Genomic DNA, 26,594 nt, shown 5'->3' on the forward strand with positions numbered 1-26,594 from the left:
AGCGATATGAAATGGAACGAGAACGTAAGAACGGCACTAGGTAAGGCGAATGGACCAATGGTCGAATTCGGTTTATTTGGCGAATTTTAGGAAAGCGTGGTTCATCTGTAAAGGTGACAGCCCATGGAACACTAGTGCGATCCGTTTTTGAATAGTGTTCGAGTCTTTGGAACCTCCACCGAGTGTGCTACTAGATTTGTTACCGCTAGATTATTCGATCATCATCATGCGAGTATTATACAGGTGTTCCGAGAACCTGGAGGGAAGACGACGTTCTTTTCGCGGAACACTGTTGAGAAAATGTATAGCACCGGTGTTTGGAGCTGCCTGTAGAATGATCCTGCTGCCGCCAGCGTATATTTCGGGGAAGAGCGAAGAAAGTAAAATAGGAGAAATTAGGGCTCGCAAGGAGGCATATAAGCTGTCGTTTTCCATACACTCTATGGAAATTACTAGTACTGGTGCAATATACCCTCCGCCATACAGTGCCTTGCGGAGTCTGTACATACATGTAGTTGAATGACGAGGCACCGCCATATTTTGCTGCCGATGTAAGATCACATTATAGCCCGCCAGTATGTTCCAAGAGAGATACGTCGAGCAGTGCTTCCGAGATCACTTGTCAGGATTTTTCTGCCTGGGGCCATCTCAAAAGATCCAGTACAGCATTCCCGCTGATACGGTTGACGAAATGGTGCGAGAACTGTATAGTCTTGTCAAGACGTACTACACTACTGGCCATTAAAATTGCTACACTACGAAGCTGACGTGTTACAGACGCGACATTTAACCGACAGGAAGAACATGCTGTGATATGCAAATGATTCGCTTTTCAGAGCATTCACACAAGGTTGGCGCCGGTGGCGACACCTACAACGTGCTGACATCAGGAAAGTTTCCGACCGATTTCTCATACACAAACAGCAGTTGACCGGCGTTGCCTGGTGAAACATTGTTGTCATGCCTCGTGTAAGGAGGAGAAATGCGTACCATCACGTTTTCGACTTCGATAAAGGTCGGATTGTAGCCTATCGCGATTGCGGTTTATCGCATCGCGACATTGCTGCTCGCGTTGGTTGAGATCCAATGACTGTTAGCAGGATATGGAATCGGTGGGTTCAGGAGGGTAATACGGAACACCGTGCTGGATCCCAACGGCCTCGTATCACTAGCAGTCGAGATGACAGGCATCTTATTCGCATAGCTGTAACGGATCGTGCAGTACGTCTCGATCTCTGAGTCAACAGACGGGGACGTTTGCAAGACAACAACCATCTGCACGAACAGTTCGACGACGTTTGCAGCAGCATGGAGTATCAGCTCGGAGACCATGGCTGCGGTTACCCTTGAAACTGCATCACAGACAGAAGCGCCTGCGATGGTGTACTCAACGACGAACCTGGGTGCACGAATGGCAAAACCCCATTTTTCTGGGATGAATCCAGGTTCTGTTTACAGCATCGTAATGGTCGCATCCGTGTTTGACGACATCGCGGTGAACGCACACTGGAAGCGTGTATTCGTCATCGCCATACTGGCGTATGACCCGACGTCATTGTATGGGGTGCCATTGGTTACACGTCTCGGTCACCTCTTGTTCGCATTGACGGCACTTTCAACAGTGGACGTTACATTTCAGATGTGTTACGACCCGTGGCTCTACCCTTCATTCGATCCCTGCGAAACCCTAAATTTCAGCAGGATAATGCACGACTGCATGTTGCAGGTCCTGTAAGAACCTTTCTGGATACAGAAAATATTCGACCGCTGCCTTGGCCAGCACATTCTCCAGATCTCTCACCAATTGAGAACGTCTGGTCAATGGTGGCCGAGCAACTGGCTCGTGACAATACGCCAGCCACTACTCTTGATGAACTGTGGTATCGAGTTGAAGCTGCATGGGCAGTTGTACCTGTACCCGCCATCCAAGCCCTGTTTGACTCAATGCCCAGACGTATCAAGGCCGTTATTACGGCCAGAGGTGGTTCTTCTGGGTACTGATTTCTCAGGATCTATGCACCCAAATTGCGTGAAAATGTAATCACATGTCAGTTCTAGTATAATATATTTGTCCAATGAATACCCGTTTATCATCAGTGTTGTGGACTGACAAGACAGCCAGTCCACAGTGACGGGTAACCGAAAGGCACGCGTTTACTCACGCCGGCTGGCGTTAGGTCTGAAACAGGATACGTAATGAATGCTATAAAGAAAAGTACGTAGCTGCTGGAATACTTAACTTTAATCCATCATTTGTATACAGCATTCTGGATGATACAAGTGAGACTCTCTCTAGAAATGGTTTATGGCGCCTTGCTAGGTCGTAGCCATGGACTTAGCTGAAGGCTATTCTAACTATCTCTCGGCAAATGAGAGAAAGGCTTCGTCAGTGTAGTCGCTAGCAAAGTCGTCGTACAACTGGGGCGAGTGCTAGTACGTCTGTCTAGACCTGCCGTGTGATGGCGCTCGGTCTGCAATTACTGACAGTGGTGACACGCGGGTCCGACAGGTACTAATGGACCGCGGCCGATTTAAAGCTACCACCTAGCAAGTGTGGTGTCTGGCGGTGACACCACAATCAGCATTTCTTCTTGGTGTAGCAATGTTAATGGCCAGTACTGTATGTGTTCTGGGTGGAGTGTTTGGAAAAATTCGTAACTGACTTCAGAGACGACTATAGTGCTGCATCCAAATATGGAACTACTGCTTTACGAGGTACTATTGTGCAGTATATTGTAACATTTAATATGCTGAAGTAGTACTGTATTCCTTGTTAATGTAGACTATTGGTGAAATCTGTGCTCAATTAGAGGAAATATTAATGTAAAAGTATACGTTTCAAACATATTTGTACCAACTAGTAAAATATGTCATACTGAAGTCAGTGACGACTGGTGGCCACACACTTGCAATTATGTCACAAATGGCTCGTTCGTGGATACTTGTTTAATGATACCGTTATGTTGCTACTATTGTACACTTCCACCAGTGTCAGCTGTCAATTTAAAAACTATTAATTCCACACCACCATAGCCCGACGTCACTGTCATTACTGCTGACGTTCAACGATTTAACAAGCCATTAATTGCAGTAGCAACTGTCCACCTAAGATAAACTCCTCAGTCGCAGATTAAAGGGTTTCCCGAGAAAAAGCAGGAGAGTCTGGTGAGAATACGGGAAGATGAGAAGCCCAAGCTCAAGATGAAAGTGATTCACAGATATAGGCATTGTAAGCTGTGAGGTGGTTCAGTCGGATGCATAACTGCTGCGTGGAGTATAATTAAAAAAAAGTACATGGTTCAAATGGCTCTAAGCACTATGGTACTTAACATCTGAGGTCATCAGTCCCCTAGACTTAGAACTTCTTAAACCTAACTAACCTAAGGCCATCACACACATCCATGCCCGAAACAGGATTCGAACCTGCGACCGTAGCAGCAGCGCGGTTCCGGACTGAAGCGCCTAGAACAGTTCGGCCACAACGACCGGCACATGTACATGGACAAACGGGCAAACGTAATGAGTTACTAAAATTCTTGCATTACTAAGTCGGTGTTGAACATCAATTAATGACGCAGAACAGGCCACGTTTATAACAGCGCAAGCCTACCCATGCTTTGCAAGCCAGTCATTATCTGCTGTATCGATACTGAACAGTGTTGACAGATAACACTAGCGATACCACAGAGCAGATAGTGTCCCGATCAATAAAACCAACAAGTGCGGCGGAATTACTGATAGTGAATTTCATATATGAAATAAATCGAAAGTAAACAAGCTGAGTTATTGGCAATTACAATGAGAAACATATTCGATGGTGAGTTCTCGAAGTAAAATGTGCGGGACGGAAAGGTTCTGACAACCCTACCACAACAAAGCTCAGCATTTAATAACGATTGTGGTGTTGCTCACGCTGCTAAATACTGCATTTTTGGGCAACAACAGTCATATTATGTGGCAGGTGTCATTAGAGCCCAGTTAATAAAGTCATTTCATATAATAATCAAAAAACTAGGCACTCATCTTTTTGTGTTTTCCATGCTGGTCTCGTCGTAAAATCATGGCTCAATCGTTGAAAATCTAGGTGGTTATGATTCCAAGCTCGGATGAAAAGAGGCCTAGGTTTTATTCTGCTATATTCAAAAGCTCTGTAGATGCGCTTCACAAATTATTCTTGAAGATTACACTTTTGCAAGACAATGGTGATGCAAAAAAAGCAATCAGCACTCCGAAATTAAGTTACACTTCCTTTTAATTTCTTTTATTGCAATATCACGTAAACACAAAACATCACTTCACAATACAAAACATACTTGAAAACATCTTCCTCACAGTCACTGTTAAAGTTCACATTTTATAAGCGGACTACAATGTGAGTCTTTCCTACATTACTTCCAACACGTCCGACCCTCTAACAATTCCACAACTAACTAAAAATCGCTTACGCGCCCAAAACTCAGAGTTACAAGTACGTCAAAGATCATAGTGACAAAAGAAAGAATACACATAAGAATAATATCATTGCAATAAAAACATATCGATGTATCAAAAATGAAATCAAATCTGAATGTTGTCTCATAAATACGTTAAGTAGTTAACAGAAACACAGTAGAATATTACTAGTATCGAGAGGTTCAGATGAGGTGCCGTAATGGTTACTTAATTCAAGTACCATTACAAGGTTGAGAGAAATGTGATATGAGGCCACAAAACAGTATCACGAGAATGTATAGATTTTTACAACTGCCTGTTTTTAACTGAGGATGGAAAACTGGCTCGTTTTGTACAGCCTTCGTTGTCTCAGGGCAGATTTTTTTGCATCGCGGAACATAAGGTAAGGGATCGAATTCTGTCACGCATATGTGCTTGGGTTTTAATGTGCTGGTAATGTGAGAGTTTGCTATAGATACCAAACTCTTATTATAAATTGACAATTACTTTTAATAAATTTAATAAACTTGTTAAAACATGTATGATATATTACAATCATGCAACACAATTAAGAGATTTTTGTTAAGAAAATAGTGCACAAAATGCGCTTTGTGCACTAGTAGCTTGACAAAAATTGAGAATAACGTGTCTCGACAATGTTTATGCACTAATATCTCAAATAATTTTCCATTTTTTAAATTCCACTTATTCTCATAGGATCAGAAACACTTTTCATACATTTCACGGTTCATATGCCATTATCTTCCGCTCTTTCCTTGATACTTTACGAGAGGACACAAAAGTTACTGGAATTCATCTCTTGTGGGCAGAGGGGTGAGGGTGGAGAGGTATTCCACTAGATGCCTCTACTGTGCATATTTTGTCTCTATTGCCCAACCGAGAAATACAGTAGAAGAAGAATGGGTAGCTTCGAGGGATGAAGTAGTGAAGGCAGCAGAGGACCAAGTAGGTAAAAAGATGAGGGCTAGTAGAAATTCTTGGGTAACAGAAGAAATATTGAATTTAATTGATGAAAGGAGAAAATATAAAAATGCAGTAAATGAAGCAGGCAAAAAGGAATACAAACGTCTCAAAAATGAGATCGACAGGAAGTGCAAAATGGCTAAGCAGGGATGGCTAGGGGAAAATGTAAGGATGTAGAGGCTTATCTCACTAGGGGTAAGATACATACTGCCTACAGGAAAATTAAAGAGACTTTTGGAGATAAGAGAACCACTTATATGAACATCAAGAGCTCAGATGGAAACCCAGTTCTAAGCAAAGAAGGGAAAGTAGAAAGGTGGAAGGAGTATATAGAGGGTCTATACAAGGATGATGTACTTGAGGACAATATTATGGAAATGGGAGAGGATGTAGATGAAGATGAAATGGGAGATACGATACTGCGTGAAGAGTTTGACAGAGCACTGAAAGACCTGAGTCGAAACAAGGCCCCCGGAGTAGACAACATTCCATTGGAACTACTGACGGCCTTGGGAGAGACAGTCCTGACAAAACTCTACTATCTGGTGAGCACGATGTATGAAACAGGCGAAATACCCTCAGACTTCAAGAAGAATATAATAATTCCAATCCCAAAGAAAGCAGGTGTTGACAGATGTGAAAATTACCGAACTATCAGTTTAATAAGCCACAGTTGCAAAATACTAACACGAATTCTTTACAGACGAATGGACAAACTAGTAGAAGCCGACCTCGGGGAAGATCAGTTTGGATTCTGTAGAAATACTGGAACACGTGAGGCAATACTGACCTTACGACTTATCTTAGAAGAAAGATTAAGGAAAGGCAAATCTACGTTTCTAGCATTTGTAGACTTAGAGAAAGCTTTTGACAATGTTGACTGGAATACTCTCTTTCAAATTCTAAAGGTGGTAGGGGTAAAATACAGGGAGCGAAAGGCTTTTTACAATTTGTACAGAAACTAGATGGCAGTTATAAGAGTCGAGGGACATGAAAGGGAAGCAGTAGTTAGGAAGGGAGTAAGACAGAGTTGTAGCCTCTCCCCGATGTTATTCAATCTGTATATTGAGCAAGCAGTAAAGGAAACAAAAGAAAAATTCGGAGTAGGTATTAAAATCCATGGAGAAGAAATAAAAACTTTGAGGTTCGCCGATGACATTGTAATTCTGTCAGAGACGGCAATGGACTTGGAAGAACAATTGAATGGAATGGACAGTGTCTTGAAAGGAGGATATAAGATGAACATCTACAAAAGCAAAACAAGGATAATGGAATGTAGTGGAATTAAGTCGGGTGATGCTGAGGGAATTAGATTAGGAAATGATACACTTAAAGTAGTAAAGGAGTTTTGCTATTTGGGGAGTAAAATAACTGATGATGGTCGAAGTAGAGAGGATATAAAATGTAGACTGGCAATGGCAAGGAAAGCGTTTCTGAAGAAGAGAAATTTGTTAACATCGAGTATAGATTTAAGTGTCAGGAAGTCATTTCTGAAAGTATTTGTATGGAGTGTAGCCATGTATGGAAGTGAAACATGGACGGTAAATAGTTTGGACAAGAAGAGAATAGAAGCTTTCGAAATGTGGTGCTACAGAAGAATGCTGAAGATTAGATGGGTAGATCACATAACTAATGGGGAAGTATTGAATAGGATTGGGGAGAAGAGAAGTTTGTGGCACAACTTGACCAGAAGAAGGGATCGGTTGTTAGGACATGTTCTGAGGCATCAAGGGATCACCAATTTAGTATTGGAGGGCAGCGTGGAGGGTAAAAATCGTAGGGGGAGACCAAGAGATGAATACATTAAGCAGATTCAGAAGGATGTAGGTTGCAGTAGGTACTGGGAGATGAAGAAGCTTGCACAGGATAGAGTAGCATGGAGAGCTGCATCAAACCAGTCTCAGGACTGAAGACCACAACAACAACAACAACAACAACAACAACCCAACCGACATCTAAGCAGAAGCGTGTGTTCGGTCGGAATGCATGTTTTTACGCTCATTATACGTTCAGGTATGTCCATATTCACGCAAGCGTATACCATAAGACAATTAAAACTTTCAGGAGAAACTCGTATATAAATTGATACCGCTTAGCTAAATAAAGAAGATAACTTGTTTTGGTACAATTAGGACGACACCGTGTGGTATTCAGTATATTCTATGGACTAATTGAAGAAGTAAAGAGAAATCTACAGAACTGGTGTTTTGAGGCACGGCAAAGCGACAAGCGACATCAAAGCAGAAGCAACCTACTCACTGTGGTGGCTGCTTTGCAGGTGTTGGAACCTGAACTACGAGAGACAAAGGTAAGGACACCGGACAAAAACTTAGCCACTCCCAGGGGACATCATACTAATACCGTACATCATCACCTCTAACCTTCATAATGGATGCAAATCGGTGAGGACGAGAATCCAAAAGTTTCTTCAGGTTTGTCGTATCCAGCTGGAGCCGCTCATTAGTGATAAGATCCAGCAGAACTATCGTATTGCGGGGATGATAATTGCTACTCTTCATCCGCTCTTTCGAATAGCTCCAGACATTTACTGTAGGAGTGGGACCGGCTCGATCAAGGTGCGGTAGCGTACTTGAGGTTTCATCAAACCAGGAACGCCCCAAGCGAGGTGGGCGTAATTGTTAGCACACTGGACTCGCATTCGGGAGGATGACTGTTCAAACCTGCGTCCGGCCATCCTGATTTAGATTTTCCGTGATTTCCCTAAATAGCTTCAGGGAAATGCCCAGATTGTTCCTTTGAAAGAGCACGCTGACTTCCTTCCCTAATCAGATGGGACTGATGACCTAGATGTTTGGTCCCCTCCCCCAAATCAACCAACCAAATTAGGAAAAATCGGTGAACATAATTGTTGTCATCTTAAAAGACGGCAATGTTCGCAGCGTGCTCAGCTTGAAGATATATAAGAAAAGGCAACCCTTGGACACCCATAATATTGAGGTAATCGTCATCGTTCATGTTCACAGCAATCTGAATGAGTGGACGAAGTCATGGTTCGCAAATCAGCCCCAACACGCACTGACCGAAACTCAACGCTTCACACACTGATCGTTAAACAACTCACTCGACACCTCGCATCATTTCAAAACAAGTAAAATCCACACTCGCTGGACCACACTGCACTCCTGCAGTCAGATACTGTTCCGTTTGCGTTGTTTCGCTCATTTAAGACATGCAGCTTACACGTGTTGCTGTGAGCAATGGCTTCTTGCTAGGCTCTCTGCCCCAAAGATCTCTTGCGCTGAGCTCTATTTCAGTGATCGCTAGAAAACAGGCTGGTATGGACCTGCATTCACTGACATCAGCTATCCCTCCCCATATTTATACACCAACAAGTCGGGCAACTGCATTCACGGTGTGCTCACGAGCATGTCCAAACACAATACTAACACAAAAATAAGAACCACTGTAAATATACAGGGTGTCCCTCGTAAGAATCGTCAGGCGCATTTTCTCTGGTGTTTCGGCAGATATGTACAATTTCGTTATTGTAATGAGCAACCTGAGTCAGCCCAAACAAATGCTGCTCGTCCGGTCTTTCACGCAACATCCATCATTGACAAAAATCGTCGGATTGTTTCTAGTTACAAACAAAATTATTTTTAAAGCGGAACTTTACGTATCCTGAGTACCTCTATCGGTTCTCCGTTCTATTCCAGTCTCGTATTGTTCGTGGAAAGAAAGATAGTCGGTATGCCTCTGTGTGGACTCTAATCTCTCTGATTTTATCCTCATGGTCTTTTCGCGAGATATATGTAGGAGGGAGCAATATACTGCCTGGCTCCTCGGTGAAGGTATGTTCTCGAAACTACAACAAAAGCCCGTACCGAGCTACTGAGCGTATCTCTTGCAGAGTCTTCCACTGGTGTTTATCTATCATCTCCGTAACGCTTTCGCGATTGCTAAATGATCCTGTAACGAAGCGCGCTGCTCTCCGTTGGATCTTCTCTATCTGTTCTATCAACCCTATCTGGTACGGATCCCACACCGGTGAGCAGTATTCAAGCAGAGGGCGAACAAGTGTACTGTAACCTGCTTCCTTTGTTTTCGGACTGCATTTCCTTAGAATTCTTCCAATGGATCTCAGTCTGGCATCCGCTTTACCGACGATTAATTTGATATGGTCATTCCATTTTAAATCACTCCTAATGCCTACTCCCAGATAATTTATGGAATTAATTGCTTCCAGTTGCTGACCTGCTATATTGTAGCTAAATGATAAAGGATCTTTCCTTCTATGAATTCGCAGCACATTACACTTGTCTACATTGAGATTCAATTGCCATCCCTTGCACCATGCGTCAATTCGTTGCAGATCCTCCTGAATTTCAATACAATTTCCCATTGTTACAACCACTCGATACACCACAGCATCATTCGCAAAAAGCCTCAGTGAACTTCCGATGTTATCCACAAGGTTTTATATATATATATATATATATATATATATATATATTGTGAATAACAACGGTCCTACGACACTCCCCTGCGGCACACCTGAAATCACTCTTACTTCGGAAGACTTCTCTCCATTGAGAATGACATGCTGCTTTCTGTTATCTAGGAACTCTTCAATCCAATCACACAATTGGTCTTGTAGTCCATATGCTTTGACTTTGTTCATTAAACGACTGTGGGGAACTGTATCAAATGCTTTGCGGAAGTCAAGAAAAACGACATCTACCTGGGACCCCGTGTCTATGGTCCTCCGAGTCTCGTGGACGAATAGCGCAAGCTGGGTTTCACGCGATCGTCTTTTTCGAAACCCATGCTGACTCCTACAGAGTAGATTTCTAGTCTCCAGAAAAGTAATTAAACTCAAACATAATACTTATTCCAAAATTCTACGACTGATCGACGTTAGAGATATGGGTCTATATAGTTCTGCACATCTGTTCGACGTCCCTTCTTGAAAACGGGGATGACCTGCGCCCTTTTCCAATCTTTTGGAACGCTACGCTCTTCTAGTGACCTACGGTACACCGCAAGAAAGGGGGGGGGGGGCAAGTTACTACGTACTCTGTGTAAAATCGAACTGGTATCCCATCAGGTCCAGCGGCCTGTCCTCTTTTGAGCGATTTTAATTGTTTTTCTATCCCTCTGTCATCTATTCCGAAATCTACCATCTTGTCATCTGTGCCACGATCTAGAGAAGGAACTACAGTGCAGTCTTAATCTGTGAAACAGTTTTGGAAAAAGACATTTAGTATTTCGGCCTTTAGTCTGTCATCCTCTGTTTCAGTACCATTTTGGTCACAGAGTGTCTGGACATTTTGTTTTGATCCACCTACCGCTTTGACATAAGACCAAAATTTCTTAGGATTTTCTGCCAAGTCAGTACATAGAACTTTTCTTTCGAATTCATTGAACGCCTCTCGCATAGCCCTCCTCATACTACATTTCGCTTCGTGTAATTTTTGTTTGTCTGCAAGGCTTTGGCTGTGTTTGTGTTTGCTGTGAAGTTTGTGATGTTTAATACAGTTGGGTTGCTGGAGTACTGGCTATTCTTCGTATTTTAATGTCCATGTCAATAAAACGAACATCGCACTATACTAATTTGCGACAGCTCTATCAAATGGACGCGTAAAATTCCGCTTTAAAAATAATTTTTTTGTAGCAGGAAAGAAACCGCCGCCTTCTGTAGACACTGGGCGTCGTGTGAAAGACGTGGCGAGCAGCATTTGTTTGGGCTGATTCCAGCTATCCGCTAGAAATGCGCCTGGCTACTCTTAGGAGGGGACACCCTGTGTAAGCAATAATGATCCAGCTTATTCAAATAAATACTCTGTACGAAAGTATACACACTCTTTAGATGACCTATAGCGTTATCTCTCTTGACTACATGTAGAAACATGTTAGTTTACGTATGCTCGCTGATTCCATCGTGAACTGTGAGCAGAAAATTCTGCGTGATGTTTAATACAGTTGGGTTTCTGCCCAAGTGACAAGAAGAAAGAAGTGAATAGCATTTCTTTCCAAATTTCGCGACTAACTCTATATATAAAGATCCATGATTAATTAAAAAATGCGCGTGTTTTTATACATTACAGAAAAGACAACAGAATACGAGTTCAGTTCAAAAGATTCCGGAAAGTTCGTAATTTCGCGCCAATGGTGTATTGGAGCGACATGCGGTTGGCGCCCCTGCGGAAGTCTTTGTTCAATGTGTAATTTACGGAAGTTTCATTGTTTTGTGTCTGTTAGTTATTGTTCAGTGCTGTATTGAATAGTACGTTATGTCCAACAGTTTGCGAATTTCTAGATGACAGAGCTAGAGAAGCAACGCGTCTGCATTAAATTTTGCGTGAATCCCTAGAAAAAATTTACAGAGACACGCCAAATGATGGAGGAAGCCTACGGTGTTGAGTGCTTAAGCCGTACTCGGTGTTACGAATGGTTCACACGGTTTAAAAATGGCCGGACGGAAGTTAAATATGACCGTCGCTCAGGACGCCCTTCGACGCTCATGTCAGGAACGTTAACGAAAGTGTGTGTACCAGTCGTAGATTAACTGTCCGACAAATTGCAGAAGAATGTAACATTTCAGTTGTATCTTGTTATAAGATCCTGGCACAGCATCTTGGAATGCATCGTGTTGCCGCCAAGTTCGTCCCACGGCTCATGAGTCAAGACCAGAAAGACCTTCGTTTGCAATCTGTGAAGAGCTTACGGATCGCGGAGATGAGAACGAGATGTTCCTTAAGAGAATCATAACTGGTGAGGAGACGTGGCTCTACGGTTATGATGTTGGGACCAACGTTCAGTCTTGACAATGGGTGGGGAAAGGTTCTCAAAGACCAGAAAAAGCTCGTCAGCTTAGGTCAAATGTCAAAGCCGTTCTGATAGTTTTCTTTGACTCTGGAGGATTAGCTCACCATGAATTCGTGCCAAAGGGACAAATTGTTAAACAATGGTAGTATCGGGTCATGTTGCGACACCTGCGAGAAAATGTGAGAAGGAAACGGCCTGATATGTGACTATACAAATAATGCCTCTTAAATCACGATAACGCAACCGCACATTCATCCCCGTTGGTGCGTGACTTTTGCACAAAAAACGAAATCTGTGTGCTGCCTTAGCCTTCGTACTCTCCAGGTCTGGCCCATGCGGACTTTCTTTTGTATCTGAAGCTGAAAACACCGTTGAAAGGATGAAGATTTGCAACGATAGACGTGATATCAGAAAATTCGCAGACTGCGCTTCGCGCGACCCAGCAAGAGACTCTAACACTGCTTCCGGAAGTGGAAAAGTCGTTGGGCGGTGTATCAATTGTGGAGGAGAATATTTCTAGGGAGACCATCCACAATAAGTAAAAGTTAAGCGTAGAAAAAGTTTATAGATAAAGTTCCGGAATTTTTTTTAACAGACTTCTTAATGCAGCACTTCACACGTGGGGAAAAAAGAAAAACGAATTAATGCATAGCACATACAAAACATATTTAAAACTGGCGTACATTTCCCGAATTGTGTAGTGCAAAATATAAATAAAAAAAACCTCGAATGGTGACGGAAAGGTTATTTCATCAACAATAGCTCTTTCCTACCATTGTGACACCTTTGCAAGTCGCGGCCAGAGTGGCCGAGCGGTTCTAGGCACTTCAGTCTGGAACCGCGCGACCACTACGGTCGCAGGTTCGAATCCTGCCTTGGGCATGGATGTGCGTGATGTCCTTAGGTTAGTTAGGTTTAAGAAGCTCTAAGTTCTAGGGGACTGATGACCTCAGATGTTTAGTCCCATAGTGTTCAGAGCCTTTGCGAGTCGGCTAACCTACTGAGCCGATTCCATACAATGAAGTGTCACGTACCCACCAGTTTACTGCCGTGACCTACAGTGCACGTGAGCGGCGGAAGGTTTCGCAGCCAACTGACACCAGTTCCGTACCGTCTATGACTCTTTATACCGACTAGCATTTTTTTTAAAGGCGGTGACTGTTTAGTCAGGTGACCTTACATACAAATAAGACGATGGCCTGGAGGCTTTCGGACGTACCGGGTGTCCCACTCGAAAGAGGCACCACAAACATACAATTTCTTGTATTACACTTAAAGGAAATGAAATGAACATGACATCCCTTGTTCTCTCTCTCTTTCCAGGCATTAATCCCGACTTGTGGGGTCTGCTGTTATGGTGAACCGGATTTGGTTTGTTAATTTGAAGGGGTGGCCGAATGCCCTTCCTGTCGCCACCCCATACCCCTCCGGGACGTAATGTGTGTACCCAAATTGTCTGTGTCGAGTGTAATCCATGGAATAGTGCGAACGTGTTTCAGATGTCTGCGAGTCATATAACAGAGGCGGAACGTGGGGACAAGCCCGGTATTCACCTAGTGGAATGTGGAAAACCGCCTAAAAACCACATCCAGGCTGGCTGGCACACCGGCTTTCGTCATTAGTCCGCCAGACGGATTCGATCTGGGGCCTGCGCGCCTACCCGAAGCAGTGTGTTAGCGCTTTCGGCTACCCTTGACATCCCTTGTTCATGGGGATATAAAGGTGAATCACAAAAGGTGTTGGAAGAGACCACCCTCCACTTGTAAACACAGTTGAACAAGATGCTGCAGATTCAGGAATGTTGCTGCCAAAGGCTCTGGGGTCACTGCCTGGATTTCACAGATGATGTTCTCTATCATAAATTTTCCAAACTGTGCGGTTTGTACTTGCAGACCTTGCCTTAAGACCACCCCAGAGGAAACAGTCAGGTGGTATTAAATCAGGTGACCTTGGGGGCCACAGTCCTTTCAAAAGTGCTCCGCTGGGGAAAATGAAACAACATCCTGTCTGCACCAGCCGAGGGTAAGTTCTTCATCGTCCAACTGGTACACAAATTCCAGAAACATTTCAATGCAAACTTTACTTGTTACAGTAGACTAGAAAAAAACTGTTCCAATGATGTGACGCTTGATATTGCACAGAACACGCCAGTCTTTTGTGAATGCAGGGGTTGCTCGACCAGTGCACGTGGATTTTCATTGACGTGGTTTCTGAGAGTTTACATAGCCAAAGACTTGGAACACCTCATCATTGAACCATGTGTACTGCAATATTTCTGGCCTCTGAGCAATAAATTGCTGAAACCAACAACAAAATACAGTGCGTTTGTCAGCGACATTCAGTTCCTGAACAACTTTAAACCTGTATGAATACACGCTGGCTTTCTTCCCAACTCTGTGACATGTGCTCCGTGACATTCCACATTCCTGAGGTAAATGTCGAACAGACTTTGCAGGAGAGGCCAACAATCGTTGTTTCACGTTAGTCATTTTTTCTCCCGATAATGGCGGCCGTGCCCCGCCGTGAAGATCCAACACTGTTCCACTGCTGTCCATCTTGTTCACTAACATTTGTATGCAGCATTTAGACGGTATATGTTAGTCAAATGGTTCAAATGGCTCTGAGCACTATGGGACTTAACATCTATGGTCATCAGTCGCCTAGAACGTAGAACTACTTAAACCTAACTAACCTAAGGACAGCACACAACACCCAGCCATCACGAGGCAGAGAAAATCCCTGACCCCGCCGGGAATCGAACCCGGGAACCCGGGCGTGGGAAGCGAGAACGCTACCGCACGACCACGAGATGCGGGCTATATGTTAGTCACCAAACCGTTCAACAAACATTCGCTGACATCTGTTAATGGAACCAGAAATCCAATATTGTTTCACATGCGCTCTTCGACAGAATAGGAATACTTAAGCACTAAACACTGAGCTCCAGCCACAGCGACGTGCGGAAACACACTGTAACGTCAAACAATGTTGCAGAGAGCAGTGTTGCCACGCCAAACGTCACAAATTACACGGCACGATTTCAGCGGTATTACTACTCATGTCTGTAGGGCCTCTTTGGAGTGGGAAACATTGTATCATTTTAGCTGGCTTCAAGGATGCTTATTTTCGAGTACTTACTTTTGTTAATAAACAAAAATTGTGGAACCACAGTCTACGACACACAGTCGCGAAACTCTTTAGGCAAAAAATACAACCGTTTGACAGATGAAGCGATGCTAGTGCTCCAAGCGTTTACCAAGTATCATTTACCAGAAAAATGACGGGATATAAACTGAGCAGTTGCTATTTTTAATGCTGTTACTTTCGTATTTCCCAGACACTAAACATGGCAGGGACTTTTCGAATAAGGATAGGAAAATGTAATTAAAGTAATACCATATCTCCAGTTAATATCTACATATAACAACAAAATCTTAGTGCAACGTAATATACACTCCTGGAAATTGAAATAAGAACACCGTGAATTCATTGTCCCAGGAAGGGGAAACTTTATTGACACATTCCTGGGGTCAGATAAATCACATGATCACACTGACAGAACCACAGGCACATAGACACAGGCAACAGAGCATGCACAATGTCGGCACTAGTACAGTGTATATCCACCTTTCGCAGCAATGCAGGCTGCTATTCTCCCATGGAGACGATCGTAGAGATGCTGTATGTAGTCCTGTGGAACGGCTTGCCATGCCATTTCCACCTGGCGCCTCAGTTGGACCAGCGTTCGTGCTGGACGTGCAGACCGCGTGAGACGACGCTTCATCCAGTCCCAAACATGCTCAATGGGGGACAGATCCGGAGATCTTGCTGGCCAGGGTAGTTGACTTACACCTTCTAGAGCACGTTGGGTGGCACGGGATACATGCGGACGTGCATTGTCCTGTTGGAACAGCAAGTTCCCTTGCCGGTCTAGGAATGGTAGAACGATGGGTTCGATGACGGTTTGGATGTACCGTTCACTATTCAGTGTCCCCTCGACGATCACCAGTGGTGTACGGCCAGTGTAGGAGATCGCTCCCCACACCATGATGCCGGGTGTTGGCCCTGTGTGCCTCGGTCGTATGCAGTCCTGATTGTGGCGCTCACCTGCACGGCGCCAAACACGCATACGACCATCATTGGCACCAAGGCAGAAGCGACTCTCATCGCTGAAGACGACACGTCTCCATTCGTCCCTCCATTCACGCCTGTCGCGACACCACTGGAGGCGGGCTGCACGATGTTGGGGCGTGAGCGGAAGACGGCCTAACGGTGTGCGGGACCGTAGCCCAGCTTCATGGAGACGGTTGCGAATGGTCCTCACCGATACCCCAGGAGCAACAGTGTCCCTAATTTGCTGGGAAGTGGCGGTGCGGTCCCCTACGGCACTGCGTAGGATCCTACGGTCTTGGCGTGCATCCGTGCGTCGCTGCGGTCCGGTCCCAGGTCGACGGGCACGTGCACCTTCCGCCGACCACTGGCGACAACATCGATGTACTGTGGAGACCTCACACCCCACGTGTTGAGCAATTCGGCGGTACGTCCACCCGGCCTCCCGCATGCCCACTATACGCCCTCGCTCAAAGTCCGTCAACTGCACATACGGTTCACGTCCACGCTGTCGCGGCATGCTACCAGTGTTAAAGACTGCGATGGAGCTCCGTATGCCACGGCAAACTGGCTGACACTGACGGCGGCGATGCACAAATGCTGCGCAGCTAGCGCCATTCGACGGCCAACACCGCGGTTCCTGGTGTGTCCGCTGTGCCGTGCGTGTGATCATTGCTTGTACAGCCCTCTCGCAGTGTCCGGAGCAAGTATGGTGGGTCTGACACACCGGTGTCAATGTGTTCTTTTTTCCATTTCCAGGAGTGTACGTGCTGTTCATAGTAGCAGAGCCGGAATTGTACGAGGGTGGTTTGAAAAGTTCTCGGAATCACTACGAGAGGTCAGCGCTAGAGCACGAGTTGTTCACGCCTTCATTGGACTGCTGCCAGTGAACACGTGCCACTTCATTGCTCTGGGAAGGGACCTGTGGCGGTGACGTGCCTCTATCGTTGTTCCTGCGTTGTGATATGCGAAGATGGAACAAATCGAGATTCGAGCAGTGATTAAGTACCTCGTAAAGAAAGGTATGAAAGCAAAAGACATTCATGCCGGTTTCCAGAATACGCTGGGGGCTCTGCTCCTTCATATTCAACTGTTGCCAAGTGGACAAATGAATTTCAACTTGGTCAGGAGAGCTTAGATGATGATCCGCACAGTGGTCGGCCAAGATCTGTCACTATTCCAGAAATCACTGCGAAAGTCCACAAAATGGTCATCGTGGATCGCTGATTCAAAGTGCGTGAAATTGCTCACGCTTGCCAGATGTCATCTGAAAGGGTATACCACATTTTAACTGAAGAATTAGAAATGAAAAAATTATCTGCAAGATCGGTGCCGCAGCTCTTGGCGCTGACTCAAAAACTCGTGAGAATGGACATATCGGAACAATGTCTGGCCTGTTTTAGGAGAAACTAACAACATTTTTTGAGCCGGTTTGTGACACAGATGAAACTTGGGTGCACTACTATACCCCATAGACAAAGCAACAGTCAAAGCTGTGGAACACGCTGATTCTCTGCCACCAAAGAAAGCAAAGAAAATTCTTTCGGCGGGAAATGTCATGGCATCAGTGTTCTGGGATGCGAAGGGGAGTCTGTTTGTAGATTATCTCCCCACTGGGCAAGCAATTATTAGAATTATGCTAAACTCCTGCATAAATTGCAACAAAAGATATGCAATAAAAGAACAGGTTTAGCAAGTAAGAAAATCATCTTCCATCAAGACAAAGAGCGCTCGCACACATGTGCCATCGCCATGGCAAAATTACATGAACTAAGGTACGAATTGTTGCCACACCCGCCTTATTCACCTCATATGGCTCCGTCAGACTTACATCTCCTCCCGAAACTGAATATTTTTCTTGGTGGACGAAGATTCAGTTCAAACGAAGAACTGATAGCCGGAGTTGACAACTATTTTGCAGGCCTGGAAGAAACCCATTTTCGAGATGGGGATCAAGGCACTGGAACATCGTTGCACCAAGTGCATTAATCTACAAGGAGACTACATTGAAAAATAAAGTTTCAGTGATGTAAGTACTTTTTTCTATTCCGTTCCGAGAACTTTTCAAACCACCCTCGTATCAAGAAAAATCGTGTAAGACGAGAAATCAATTGTGACCTGATGCGTTTACGTTCCTTTGGAATACGGGTATATCCGCATGCTTGGCACGTACTCTCGGACGCTTTGCCCCGATTGTAGTTCGTTGCAAGAGTTTCTTCACGGGTTTCAGATTCATTGTAATACATTAAAAAATAGCTGCTACATCTTTCTTCTAAACGCCCTTTCGCTCTCGTACTCGTTTCTGTGCGTTGCGTGTGCCTCCTGGGTTTATCTATTCTGCTTCCCAGATATGAAAATGTGTATACATCTTTAAAATTCACTTTCCCAGGTGTGACATTTGGTCCTTCGGCATGTCTGCCAGTGACGCTTTCTTCTTATTTATGCGCATATCTTGAACTACAGCTAGAGCACGTTCCGTTACATTTCGCACGAAAGGCAATTCCTGTTCACTTCCTGCCACCGTTGATACGACACCCAGTAATCATGGATACAATACGATAAATTGGTGTCGTAGCAGTGGTGGCAGAAAGTGAACAAGAACTGCCCTTGGCAAACAACAACAGTCCTTTACCCCTCCTCATTCCCTTTTCATTGAACAAATAAACATCAGTGGTGACTAAATTGTCTTACATCTTTCCTGGTTTTGACCTCTTATGCAAATCTGTCAGTAAAGATTATTCTAAATCGCTTTGAAGAAAACTAAAGAATTTCCATCTGTCTCTCTTATCGATACCATACTGCCTAAAAAAGGAATAAATTATTATTTCAATGGACACTACAGAACGCCTTTCCATATTTTTAGCATCACAATAAGCTCCGAAATAAGAACTTATTTGCATTTTGAATGTGCTTCGCCACTCCATAATTATACACAATGCACAATCATTTCGCAGTGTGCTTCTATATGCTAGCCGCTTGGCGGCGCTGCAGTGGCGAATTGTCTTGGATTCTGGTGGAACTGCGTATTTCATTAATCCATTACCTGCATCAGAACTCACGTCTTACCACAATGAGGAAAGCTATATCCTAAAAAACCTAAAAAAATAGTACTGCAGACCACGCATTGTGGATCGGCCACCGTACCATCTGTCCATCTACCGTACTATCCATTCGGCCTAACAACGTCATTTGAATGCGGTGCCGTATGGAGGGGCATCCGATGAGCTCATTGTTCTCACAGCAATTGCCAGCCTTTCAACTTCCTCCCTGTTTCCGGGTTTTGGAGCCACTACTCCTGTTCCAAGTAGCCCCTCTAACGGCGTGAAAGAGATTTAATCCAATCAGCTTGAGTTCGCTCACTGATCAGTGGCAGAACTGGGAACTGAACTCCGTTCCACCAATGGCAATGAGACATGCTGACCGCTAACGTACAGGGGTGAACGCTACAAATTCTGAAAATAATGAAACTGTTGAAAACAAATTGTCTTTCAGCATGTTCTTACCTCTCGGAAAGTTACTCACACGGAAGTGTAGCGCCTCAAATGTCGAGACCCTCCTGTAAACAAGGGAATCAGTTAATTAGTAATACACAAATGAAGATATTTGTGAAATTTAAGTTTTGACAAAGTAATTAGTTTAGAGTAATTAAAACTTTATGGGTGAATGTTACATGTGCAGTTACACTGAAGCGCCAAAGATACTGGTATAGGCATGCGTAGTCAAATACAGAGATATGTGAACAGGCAGAATACGGCGCTGCGATCGGCAACGCCTATATAAGACAACAAGTGTCTGGCGCAGCTGTTAGGCGGTTACTGCTGCAGGTTATCAGGATTTAAGTGAGTTTGAACACAGTGTTATAGTCGGCGCAGGAGCGATGGGGCAGGTAGCGATGAAGAGGGATTTTCCCGTACGACCATTTTACGAGTGTACCGTGAATATGAGGAATCGGGTAAAACATCAAATCTCCGACATCGCTGCGGCCGGAAAAAGATCCTGCAAGAACGCGACCAACGACGACTAAAAAGAATCGTTCAGCGTGACAGAAGTGCAACCCTTCCACAAATCTCTGCAGATTTCAGTGCTGGGTCATCAATAAGTGTCAGCGTGCGAACCATTCAACGACACATCACCGATACGGGCTTTCGGAGCCGGAGGCCCACTCGTGTACCCTTGATGAGTGCACGACAAAAGACTTTAGGCTCGCCCAGGCCAGTCAACACTTGACATTTGGCTGTTGATGACTGGAAACGTGTTGCCTGGTCGGACGAGTCTCGTTTCAAATTGCATCGAGCAGATGGACGAGTACGGGTGTGGAGACAACCTCGTGAATCCATGGAATCGGCAGGGTACTGTTCAAGCTGGTGGAGGCTTTGTAATGGTGTGGAGCCTGTGCAGTGGGAGTCATATGGAACCCCTGATACGTCTAGATACGACTCTGGCAGGTGACACGTACGCAAGCATACTGTCTGATCATCTGCACCCATCCATGTCCATTGTGCGCATTCCGACGGACTTTGGCAATTCCAGCAGGGCAATGCGACACCCCACACGTCCAGAATTGCTACAGAGTGGCTCCAGGAACACTCTTCTGCGTTTAAAAATTTCCGCGGCCACCAAACTCCCAGACATGAGCATTCCTGAGCGTTTCTGGGATGCCTTGCAACGTGCTGTACAGAAAAGATTTCACCCCCGCGTACTCTTACGGATTTATGGACAGCCCTGCAGGATTCATGGTGTCAGTTCCCTCCAGCACAACTTCAACTTGAAAGAGCAGCCGGTGACGACGAACAGACGCGGTTCCTTTCTCAGTAATTATTCCAGCCACGATCATGTACCGTACTGGAACGAAACCTGATGCCTGCAAACAGGAGACGTAATGGACTGTCAAACGCCAGCAGTTTCAGCAGATAATCACACCCGCCATCTGAACGAGCACGTAGGTAATAGTAGCGTCAGTCTTTCAAACAAAGGAACAGTTCAACAGAAAATACGATTTCCGCAGGACTAGCGCGGAGATGCTCCCTCTCGCATCGTCGTCTTACATAGCGCCAACCGCCGTAACGTGCAATTTAATGCACCTCAATAGTCAAACAGTCGCCTATTGTCAGAGTCCCGCAAGTACATGAAAGGCTACACGTAAGCACCACGGAACTGCGCTGTGGGAACGGCGGGGCGTGCAGAACGTCAGGTCTGGCTGTTAAAAGTGCGAACTTATGCTGCGACGCGGTTGTCGTTCCGGCAGAGTGAGGGAAAGGCGCGGACTATGTGGCGTCGTCTGCAAACGGCCTTCCGGGAATCCACGGAGCCGCCTGAGGCCGGCTGCCAACTGGAGCGTGGCGGCGGAGAAGGGAGAGGTGGGGGTGGAGTGGGTGGGGGGAGCGAGATCACTCCAGCGCACTCTGTGGGTCTACCCGTCCACAACGCCCAACTTGGGCAGCCTCGACGTGAAACCGACGTCTTAAGGGAATTTGCCAGTCTCGTAGCATAATTTTATGCTCACGTTCAGCTTTTCTTCTGGAAGCAAATATTTTTTCATACGAGTAAATGTCTTAAATACTATGTACATACAGGGTGACAGTTATTGAACTATAAGGGAAAAAACGTAAATTAGTTACAAACTATGGCGTGCACACACTTTATTCAACATGTAAACGTCACTGCTGATGAACAGTGTTCAAATTTGTGTGAAATCTTATGGGACTTAACTGCTAAGATCATCAGTCCCTAAGCTTACACACTACTTAACCTAAATTATCCTAAGGACAAACACACACACCCATGCCCGAGGGAGGACTCGAACCTCCGCCGGGACCAGCCGCACAGTCCATGACTGCAGCGCCTAAGACCGCTCGGCTAATCCCGCGTGGCGCTACAGATGAAACTTCCTGGCAGATTAAAACTGTGTGCCAGACTCGAACTCGGGACCTTTGCCTATCGTGGGCAAATGCTCTCCCACTGAGCTACCCAAGCACGACTCACGACTCGTTCTCACAGCTTCAGTTCTGTCAGGAGACGAGGTACAGGTAGAATCGAAGCCGCGAGGACGAGTCGTGAGTCGCGCTGGGGTAGCTCAGTGGTAGACCATTTCTCTGAGAAAGGCAAAGATCCCGAATTCGAGTTACGGTCTGGCACACAGTTTTAATCTGCCAGGAAGTTTCATATCAGTGCACACTCCGCTGCAGAGTGAAAAATCTCATACTGTTCTCTACAGATATTCGGATTTGGGTTACGAGATGTTTATATGCCTGCCATCATTGGCGATGAAGTGGCGCAGACAAATAGCAAAATTCTGCATGACGCACTGAAATGTCGGAACATCCGATGCTGTCGATGATCTCCTGAATGGCTGTTTTCAGCTCAGCAATGGTTTTGGGGTTATTACTGCACACCTTGTCTTTAAACATAGTCACACAAAAAGGAGTCACATGTGATCAGATCCGCAGAATTTGGTGGCCAATCGAGGCCCATGCCAATGGCTGGTTCAAATGGCTCTGAGCACTATGCGACTTACCTTCTGAGGTCATCAGTCGCCTAGACCTCAGAACTAATTAAACCTAACTAACCTAAGGACATCACACACATCCACGCCCGAGGCAGGATTCGAACCTGCGACCGTAGCGGTCGCTCGGTTCCACACTGTAGCGCCTAGAACCGCACGGCCACTCCGGCCGGCATGCCGATGGCCTCTTGATACCCCAGAGCTAGACCGCTGTCCTCACAAAGTGCTCCTAGGGGACATCAAACACTCTCCTGCATCGACAGGGTCGAGCTCCGTCTTGCATGAACCACATCTTGTCGAAATCAGGGTCACTTTGGGTAATGGGGATGAATCATCTTCCAAAACCTTAACGTACCGTTCGGTAGTCATCGTGCCATCGAGGAATATCGCACCGATTATTCCGTGACTGTACACTGCGCACCACACAGTCACCCGTTGAGGGTGAAGACTCCTCGATCGTGAAATCAGTATTCTCAGAGCACCTAATGTGCCAGTTTTGCTTACTGACGGAGCCATACAAATGAAAGTGGGCTTCGTCGCATGCATGCGCATACTAATTCCCATCGTGCCCCGCGGTCAACCCTGCTGTTTGAACGTCCTAACGCAAACCGTTCAGACGTTATGACGATTGCATTTCATATAGCTCAATATTTGTCACCCTGTAATGTTTGGCTGGTAAATTGATGGGGCTATGCACCACAAAAGGGCGGCCAAAATATCTCTACGCGGATTGCAGAACTAAACGGTTTCCACGGGTGAGGGGGAAGTATAGGTCTGCAGTCAAAAATAAACATATGTACATGATAAGAATTAAATCTTCTATGGCGTGAACCTCGGAAATGAAATATCTTTTAGTACATTTCGAAATGGCAGCCACTTGACAATGTAGGTACTGAAAATCGACCTATTTATTTGCCTTTAAACTTAAATAACAAACATTATGAAAAATGCACTGTTTCGAAAAACGCAAAAATACGAATTTTTTATTGAATGAAAAACGGCATCCAATTTTACAGAGTAGCATTTTTTAAATCGTGTTTACCAGTTTAAAATATCGTCTCGAGAAATACGCACTGAAAGTTTTGAGCATCTTTGAAGATAATTAGAAAAAATTCTGGAAGATGTAGTCTCTGACTTCAGAAGTGGGGAAAAGCCTTTCGCAAAATCGTAATCAAGTCATCGAACGAAATCCTTCACATCACATTTCAATTTTTTACGGCACTGTTTCTTCAAGTGTTCATTGTAAACAAACTACTCACATGCAGGTAATTTCTTGTATTTATGATTCGTGATGTTCAGAACTCAAATATTAATCCTCCAAGATAGACGCAACTCTCAAAAATTCTCGAAAACATTGACTTTCAAGTTTTGGGATCGCCTTTAACATGCTATAGGAACGTCGACTTTTCGCGACTGACCTTGTGGCTGTGTGGTAGAATTCTCTCCTGCTACGTACAGGTTTCAGGCTCGATTCCTGGCTGATGCGATTTTGTAAACTTGTCGTACTAGCACTTCCGTGAAGTTTCATATGCATAAATATGTTTAAAAAAATCAATAGCGCTCGGGACTGGTAATCGCTGGTTCGAGTCTCGTTTCCGTTTTTATTTTTTCGTTCAGTTCGAATACTACGCCATTTGAATATAAAATTCATCAAATATATGCTAACTAATAGATATCAAATCGCTATTTTTATAGGAAATGCACCTCTTCTTATTTTTAATTACATATTGCACACAAAAATCCAATTTTCATTGCAAATAAACGTTCTTAGTTTCCTAACTTTTATAAAAGATTATTTAGATTAAAATAAATACACATTAAATTCTTTTTCATTCTTATCTATTTTTTGTTTCTTGGAAATGTTAATGACACATGCACCCGTATTTTAAACTTTGGCAGAGGTGGGTATCGAGCGTGTACCACAAAGCCACACGACCTGTCGAGAATAATTGACTTTGCTTTAGCATGTTAACACGGTCGGAAAACTTAACAGTCGATTTTCTTGAGGATTTTTGACAGCTACATCGAGTGATTTTGTTGACTGATATGTGTGTTCTTAACTTCACGTACTGCCATTTTTTAGCGATAACAGATGAGTAATTTTAAAAGAACGATAATCTCATATTGCAATAGTGGCATCTAGCGGTGGTTTGTGAAAACTTAAAGGCTGATCCTCGTTGCATTTCTCTTCGTGATAGGAGTTTGGATGTGGATTACGACGCCCGGGTTAACGCAACATGCGTTTTCACACTCTTAACCTTTTCACTACTACTAGGACGTACGTTACCCACAAAGAGCAAGAGGGAATTTGCTGCATGTTGTTGCTCTGTATCAATGTCGCGCTGGTAAAGGGAAGCACGCTGGTTTGGAGAATACCTATAATTACAACCTGCGCCTCCAAGTTGTGCTGTCTGCAAGTTCCATTGTTAACCCTCTGCTCCACGCCTCTTCATATCGCCGCATCGAATTAGCACGCGCCTGCAGATAGGCAACCCAATTAAGAGAATTGCAAAGCGGTCTCCTGTCGCCCCATCCAGGACATTTCGAGTCAATGAGTTGCACGCACGTATTGACTTTTCCCGTGTCACAGGCGATGCCCATATTGAGCACCTCTCATACGAGTTGAAAACCCACACTGCCCGTTGATGTGTGTCTGTTTTCTATGTGTCTTGCAGTGTTTGTGTAGTCATCATTTGAAGCCCCAGAAGTACTTATGAATAACCCTGTACATCCCACCTTTCTTTACCTCAGAAAACGAAAGGAAATATTTTTTCGCATTGTTACTTCTGCTATGAGTTAATTATAATAACCTTACATTAGCGTCTTTCACTCCAAAACAGAATCGGTCCTGTAAGTATTAGAAGTAAACATCAATACCCACAAAGGGTGTAACCTTGAAATGGAGTAATACGAACTCTTCTCCCGACCAGATACATAAGAAAGCAACCACCGCACCCACTGTGTCACGGATGAGTCTAATCGTAGGTCCAGTAGGAATACGGTGCATGAAACGTGATAGCGTGTCCACAAGTCTTATGGATTACCAGTCAACCTGCCACCGATTATTTAAGGAGTCAAAGTCCCACGCATCAAACAGCTTCGATTTATGTTTAAAGTTTGTTGGTAGTGCACTCATTATCAAACACTCTCTTACTATAGCCTGGATAATCTGCCCTCCGTTTTAAGAAAAGATAATTTTAGGCTTCCGGATCTCAATCGGTAGAAACGGAACCCATATATGGTCATCTTGTTGTCCATCTGTCCTTCCTTCCGTCCGATTGTTAAAAACGCTTTTTCTTAGGAACGGGTAGACGTATCATGCTGAAATTCATGCCATGTACTAAGGTCTGTAGTTCCTTGGCGGTGTAATAAATGTTAACTTCTGTTCAATGCGACAACAGATACGGTAATTACCCCCAAGTTGAGAACCACTGTTCTAATTTAATGCATTCGAAAGATACGACTATTTATATTACGTATTTCGATACTCCCAAACTCACTGATTAAACTGATGTAAATAATGAAATTTGGCAAGCAGCAAAGTAGCACAGTACATTAACGGAAAAAATTAAAAAAATGTTAATTTGTAATCATATCACACGAAAATAATATTTATTTTGTCGTTTGTTATCCGACGTCAAAGCTGACGTTAAAAAAAATCTCAATAGTCTCGGAATCACTGGGACCGATATCAGGCAAAAATCGTTGAGATTCTCGTTTCTGGGAATGGGTGAACTGTCTGTATAAATTATTATATTTCTACGGAACTCTCAGTGCG

At 44.4% G+C, this 26,594-nt stretch overlaps 1 long non-coding RNA gene across 1 annotated transcript in view; it reads right to left on the reverse strand.

Moving 5' to 3' along the window:
* LOC126175044 (uncharacterized) overlaps positions 1–26,594 on the reverse strand; it is a 309,906-nt gene that overhangs the window by 135,607 nt on the left and 147,705 nt on the right. Inside the window, exon 2 of the long non-coding RNA XR_007535515.1 lies at positions 19,818–19,870. This is a non-coding gene — a long non-coding RNA (uncharacterized LOC126175044). The remainder of the gene's footprint in view (positions 1–19,817; positions 19,871–26,594) is intronic.

The sequence above is a fragment of the Schistocerca cancellata genome, chromosome 3 (assembly GCF_023864275.1).
Source record: "Schistocerca cancellata isolate TAMUIC-IGC-003103 chromosome 3, iqSchCanc2.1, whole genome shotgun sequence".
Taxonomy (NCBI): Eukaryota; Metazoa; Arthropoda; class Insecta; order Orthoptera; family Acrididae; genus Schistocerca; species Schistocerca cancellata.